This window comes from Lynx canadensis, chromosome D3 (assembly GCF_007474595.2).
Source record: "Lynx canadensis isolate LIC74 chromosome D3, mLynCan4.pri.v2, whole genome shotgun sequence".
Lineage (NCBI taxonomy): Eukaryota > Metazoa > Chordata > Mammalia > Carnivora > Felidae > Lynx > Lynx canadensis.
The window spans coordinates 56,448,888-56,455,572 of record NC_044314.2 but is presented as its reverse complement, the minus strand read 5'-3'; the positions used below and the strand labels follow the sequence as shown (position 1 = coordinate 56,455,572).

Sequence of the window (6,685 nt, the reverse complement as noted above, 5' to 3'; positions counted from 1 at the left end):
AATCACTGAATTATTTTTTCCCCACTGGAAAGTAGAAACGAATGTTTTGGTCAAGATATCTAACAAAACAAAGTGTGAAGGTCTGTTGACAGTTGCAACAGCTTCATGATTATCTTTGCTGATGTCTTTCCTGTGATTGTCTGCATAAAACTCAAATCTGACCTCATTATCTCCATCCTTTTTTTGTTGAAGTACAGTTGACATGGGTTTCCATTCTTAAAGCTCTCCCTTGGCATCCAGTATCTGACAGACTCCTTTCTTTGCACATACACAAGGTGCTTCACAATCTGTGCTTTACTCGCTGCCATACCTTACTCTTCCCAAAGCAGAATTATTTCATTTATACCAAACAGAATTACTCCTAACACCTTGACCATTGGCCTTATAAGATTTTGAAGCCAATACAGCACCTTTCTATACATTCCTCCATATATTAGCTTTCTTTACAGAAAAGTCACCCCCTCAGCTGGTGTCAAATTCCTGGGTGGTAAGGATCGGGTAGGAACGCTTGCTCTACAGTAGGAATTACATGTAGCATCCTATTCTGATGTCTTTTATGGATCGTGTTTGCATAATCAACCAAATCAAATCAGTTTTTATTGCTGAGTGCTATATTAAGTCAAAGAGTTGATCTTATTTACTCATATAATTCAAACTAAAGTTCTAATGTCCAGGATCTTTGAAAATCAGATCAAAGTAATTGTGTCTACTTAGATCTATAAAACCACACAGAGCGTGTTCTCATATACGAGCAGATAAAGTCCCTTACTGACATTAATTTGCAAGTATTTTAAGGTATTTTCAGATATTTTAACTTTCATATATTTTTTACACTCTTTTGTTTTACTTTTGTTATATTTATGTGACTCAACAATTGCCTCAGTACTTTATTGTGTATGATACAATAGATTTATAGATCAAACATTGCAAAGAATACTAAAAATTTAAGGTTTGGAAAAAAATCTTAGGGGTCATCTTATGTATTCTACCATTTTATGGAGGCTGTACCCAACTTGAACTTTATCTATTTTATTGATATAGTCTAGTGAAATTTTACAAAAAGCATCACACAGGTTGCCTGGTAGTGGTATTCTGTGAAAATAAGAACAATTAAAAGAAAATACGAGGAAGACACCTTTTAAATCCATATTCTCATCTATATTTTGTTATGAATATTTTTCCCTTGATTCTTTTTCCTTTGACTCGGTATTACAATGCTTTGGAAACAGAGGAAGAAAAAAACTATATATATATATATATATATATATATATATATATATAGTGAATTTTTTCTTCCATGAGCTTCCCATTTATGTTTGAGGGAGCTGTAGTTTGCAAATATATGAAATAGAATAAAATCTTATAGCTGCTGATGAATGAGTGAAAACTAAATGTACATTGCTGTGTTTCTAAATGTGTTTTTAAAGACAGAGCAGAATGACACAGGGCTAGTCCAGCCAGGCCTCTAAGAATGGTGTTGACCTGGGCCCAGAAGAGCACAGAGCACCTGGACCAGTGGAGGGAGAATGGTGGCCCCTTTAGAGATGGAAATGGCACAAGCATAAGTAAAATTAGAATCTGTTGGCTCTAGTACAAATTTTATTCGATTTATTACAATTTTGTTTTCTTTTTTCTTTTTTTTTTTGTCAACGTTTATTTATTTTTGGGACAGAGAGAGACAGAGCATGAACGGGGGAGGGGCAGAGAGAGAGGGAGACACAGAATCGGAAACAGCCCAGAGCCCGACGCGGGGCTCGAACTCACGGACCGCGAGATCGTGACCTGGCTGAAGTCGGACGCTTAACCGACTGCGCCACCCAGGCGCCCCAAAATTTTGTTTTTCTAAGTGAGTGGTAGTTACTTTAGTTCGTTTCCATTTTTTGTAGTTACTTTAGTTCATTTCTATTTTTCTAATGCCATTTAATTCATATATTTATACTCATTGCAGACATTGAACCAAGGTATAATGCATGTTATATAGCCCAAGCTTCTGCAAAAATGTACACTGTATTTTTGCAAAGACCATAATATTCAATAATTCATAGCATTCAGTCTCTGAGGCCTAATGTAAGTTATTGAAAAGGTTAACTGTGAAAAGCCACTTGAGAATGAAAAGTTCAGAGTTCCCATTCAGAGCACCAGTTTGTATGGCTGGGTGCAGATTTCCTCCTACCCACCACACCCAGCCAGAGGTGCTCAGCTGCAGTTCACCCAGTGTTCCACCGTCAGATGAAACTCTCCTTTTCTCATGCCGTTAAGGCATGATTTGTCTGTTTTATCTTATGCATAGTCTTTCATGGTGGACTTTTTCTACCCTTAGAATCAAAATTAAATACCTAAGATAAAGCACTAAGGTGTCAAGAGCTTTCTGTTGTGCTTTGCATTCCCTGGATGTCTTTGAAAAGGTTTGAAAACACCAGAACCAAAACACCATGCCTACCTCGGTCTTCTACAGAATTGCCTTTTGACAATCTTTTCAGTCAGATCATTTGGAAACTGTAATCCCAGTCACATTTGGTGCTAAATTTCTTTTAATAGATCTCATTTCTTTTATTATATTGTGAATTAGCTACCTAGACTACCTACCCCATTGGGCAATGGGATTTCCAATAGTTCTTGCTTTGGAAATTCACCAAATTTGAGAAGTAAGATGATGGACTTTGGAGCTAGAAAAATCTTGGATTTAAATTTTCATTCTACTCTGGCTGATTCTGTGTCTCCGAGCAAGTTACTTTGCCTCTGCAAAGACTTGCAGGCTTGCGTGTTTAAATACCTATTTATTTATTTATTTATTTATTTATTTATTTTTAATTTTTGAGAAAGGCAGAGAGAGTGCGAGCAGGGAAGGAGCAGAGAGAAGAGGGGGAGAATCTGCGCTGTCAGCGCAGACCCCAACATGGGGCTTGAACTCATGAAACTGTGAGACCATGACCTGACCGGAAATCAAAAGTCGGTTGCTTAACCGACTGAGGATTGAGCCACCTTGTGATTAAGTACCTTAATGGCTGCTTTCAGTTGTCTGGCTCATGCTGGCCTTTCAGTAAAATAGTAGGGCTGGGGTGAAGAGTGCAGGCACATTTGCTTCCCATGCCATTTCTCTTCATTGATCTAGAAAATTGGAAGTTGACTTTATTTCCTAAAACTTAAACAACCAGTGTGGTTTTCTTCTCGGTACTTGTTATAATTATACTATCCATAAAGGGGTTGCTGATCTCTGAGCGAATATTGACTAATGTTTAGGATAGTTTGAAACATTTAGAATTACTGATTTAGATTTAAGATTAGCACTCCCTATAAGCCGCATTAAACTGAACTAAAGAACTTTGCCGTTCCTTAAAATAAAAATTTGAATACATTGCAATTCTGCACCTAATTCTGATGTGTCACTTTTTTCCTGACACCAGGCAATTTTTCAACACTGGCTGGGTGTCCTGCAATTCAACTCCATTCTGACACTGCTTACCTAGAGAAAGCGTCAGGCTCCACAGGGTAAGGGCTCAGTCCTACAAGACTGCTCCAACCCCCAACTTCAGATGCCAGTCATAAGTCCAGGTCATCACCTGTGCTTCTGGCTACATATAGATCAGAGGTTCCAATGACCCACTGCTTGGGTTCAATTAATTTGCTAGAGTGTCTCCCAGAACTCAGAAAAACATTTTACTTATTAGATGATCTGTTTATTATAAAAGAATGTAATTCAGGAATAGAAGCCAGATGGAAGAGATGCATAGGGCAAGGGACACAGAGCTTCTGTGCTCTCTCCAGACTAGACACTCTCCACGAGTCTCCATATGTCTACCAGCCCAGTGGCTGGTAAGGTTCAGAGGAACCTTATCCTTTGGTTTTTTATAGAGGCTTCATTCCATAGGCACAGTTGATTAGATCATTGACCATTGGTGTTGAACTCAATTTTCCAGCCCTCCCCATCTCCAGGAGTGGGAGGGAAAGTTCCAGCCCTGTAATCACTGGTTGGCTCCACTGGCAGTCAGCCTCCATCCAGCCTTAGGTGCTTTCCCAAACTCACATCATTAGCATAACAAAAGACCTCTATTGCTCTCTTGGCAGGCAATTGCAAGGGTTTTAGGAGCTCTGTGCCAAGACAAGGAGGAAGACTAAGTATATATTTCTTATTGTAAATCACAATATCACAGTTGTAAACATACCACAGTGAAATGAAAGTATTCTTACTGAGTTGTTCACTAGCTTTGTCGTTGTCAAACCAAATGGATATAAACCGGCGCTCACCTGAGCCTTCTCTATGAAACACAGTTTTCCATTCTTTTATCCCTGATTTAGCAATGGTATTTTTTCACATCTCCTTCTACCTCTCTTCTTAGTCTACACTCTCAGCTTCTTGCCTCTGGGTAGGGTCTATATTCCTTGTGCCTCGTGCTTATCTGCTAGCATTTGGGCAGAAGGTAGGTGACCTTCTCTCCCAAATTTCATGTGACATCCCCAGGGAGATGAATCGTCTCCACCCCTGCCATCCTAAGGTATCTTTACTTACCCCTCGAATGCCCCAGGGGCCCCTAGCAGGGATTTCCACTCTTGTCTTTGCTCAAGGGGCGCCTGCTGCTCTGGCCCTCACCATATCTGCAGCACACCAGCCTTACTGCCACTGCTGCCTCTGTTGTCCCCTTGGATTGGAACTTTGTGCTGCCACATGCTCCCTGGGCTTGTTCAGGTATCCCCTCCCAGAGGTGACTTCTCTGCCCAAGCTGTCCACGGACAACAACTTTGCCATTCTCTAACTCCTCAGATGTCTTTGTGTTTTGGATGGCACATGTCACAGGCCAGCGTAATACAATATGCTTATTTGTTTCTGTTGTCACCCCTTCTCCATTACTAGAATACCTCTCCCATGGTGGCAGGGACCCGTGCCCCTGTTGGTCTTCCATTGCACAGTCTATACCACCTCCAAAGAGTAATGCAGACTTGGAGCTGAAGACATAGGCCTGAATGAATGAATGAATGAATGAGCAAGTGAATGGATGGCTTCCCTTTTAGACTACAAGATCCCGTGGAGCAGGGTTTTTGTGTTATTCACCTTTGCTCCTTGGAATGTGCGCACTCTTGCAGGTGGTAAATGCAAGTCAGAAAATGCTTGTAGAAGAGTCCAGGATGTGATGAGCCAGTTGGTGGCGCTGTCTCCTGCCCCACGCCCTGGACCACGTGCTCCTTCCTACCATGGGCTGGGATGATTCAGCCTGTGTCCTCCCTGCAGGGTGGGCCCTTGGTGAATATTTGTCCAATTTGCTTGGTGTTTGCCTCACTTTGTACATTTTATAAACGTAATCCTTCTGTACTTAGTTCCCCCTTCCTGCTCCTTCAGCCCTTGTTGTAAACACTGTTTTAGAAATCGGAGCTCGACAGAATAAAATATCTGATTGCATGGAAATGCTTTGCTAATGTTTTAAAGTAGGAATAAAAATAATAACATAAACATATGACAGGCTCCAATGCCTCTAATATGGTAGATCTAGTGGAGAACAGAGAACCTTTTTTTTAAATAAATTAGATTTGGATGTGCCACCTGATAACTATAGACTTTTCTCACCAGGGTACGTATGAAGTTGTTTGTTTGTTTTTTTCTGAAATGACAACTGCCATGCAGAGACAAGTGCTGGTGGGAGGGTGGAGTGACAGGGCCGGCCACTCAGCCCCCCAGGGTGAGGACCTTCCATGCTGGTGCCATCCTGTCGGACACAGTTGGCTTCACCATTTATGCCCACAAACTTGAGGGGAACAGAGCTGCTCTCTCAGCGTGGATATAAAAATAAGTAGATGCAAGAGAGGATTTGATCCATATGCTCAGGAAGCCCCAGCAAACCTCAGAAAAGTGCTTTATCCTTAGGAGTTACCAGAGATGTGACTGTACGACACGAACCTGACAGAATACTCACCGCTCGTCGTGCCCCAGCCTACCACGTGTGGGTGTGGATGCAGTGGTTTGCAGCACCTGTTCCGGACAGAAGTGGGTGTCTGGTCCTGATCACGATGCACTTTCTGACTTGCCTGAACCCTACAGTATATTCCCTTATGATTGTATCAGTCTCCCCGCCCCCTCCCCCTCACTTAGACAGGAAGGTGTTCACCCCAGCCTCGGACGGGCCTGTGGAGCTGCTGAGTCTGCGTTTCCAGAAAGGGGCACCTCCTCTGTTTTGCAGCATCAGCGGTGTTGCATGAAGCATGATGGCAAGAGGGTGGCAAAAAGTAAAACTAGATTACACTGCCGTGCAGTGCAGTCTCATACATGGAGGGTCTGCAGTAACTGCACATCATTGGTGGTAATTGACAGCCCACAGGGTGTGCAGCTGCGTCCAGGGAAGAGGATGAGCCCTACTTGTCCATAAGGAGCAATCCTGATTAGACCTGGGAGGAATTTGCCAGGTTAGTGCCTCAAGAGACTTCCCCAAGTCATGTGATCCCAACTGTTTGCTCCCGTCCCCAAATCTCTCTCTCTCTCTCTCTCTCTCTCTCTCTTTTAAGTTTTTATTTATTTATTTTTGAGAGAGAGCATGAGCAGGGGAGGGGCAGAGGTAGAGGGAGAGAGAATCCTAAGCAGCCTCTATACTGTCAACGTGGAGCCAGATGTGGGGCTCAAACTCACAAACTGCGAGATCATGATCTGAGCTGAAACCACCAGTGGGACACTTAACCAACTGAGACACCCAGGCACCCCCCT

General features: G+C 42.3%; 1 protein-coding gene across 1 annotated transcript in view; it reads left to right on the top strand.

Moving 5' to 3' along the window:
* Positions 1 to 6,685, top strand: part of LOC115498668 (lethal(3)malignant brain tumor-like protein 4) — a 284,214-nt gene that overhangs the window by 179,909 nt on the left and 97,620 nt on the right. The window lies entirely within an intron of this gene.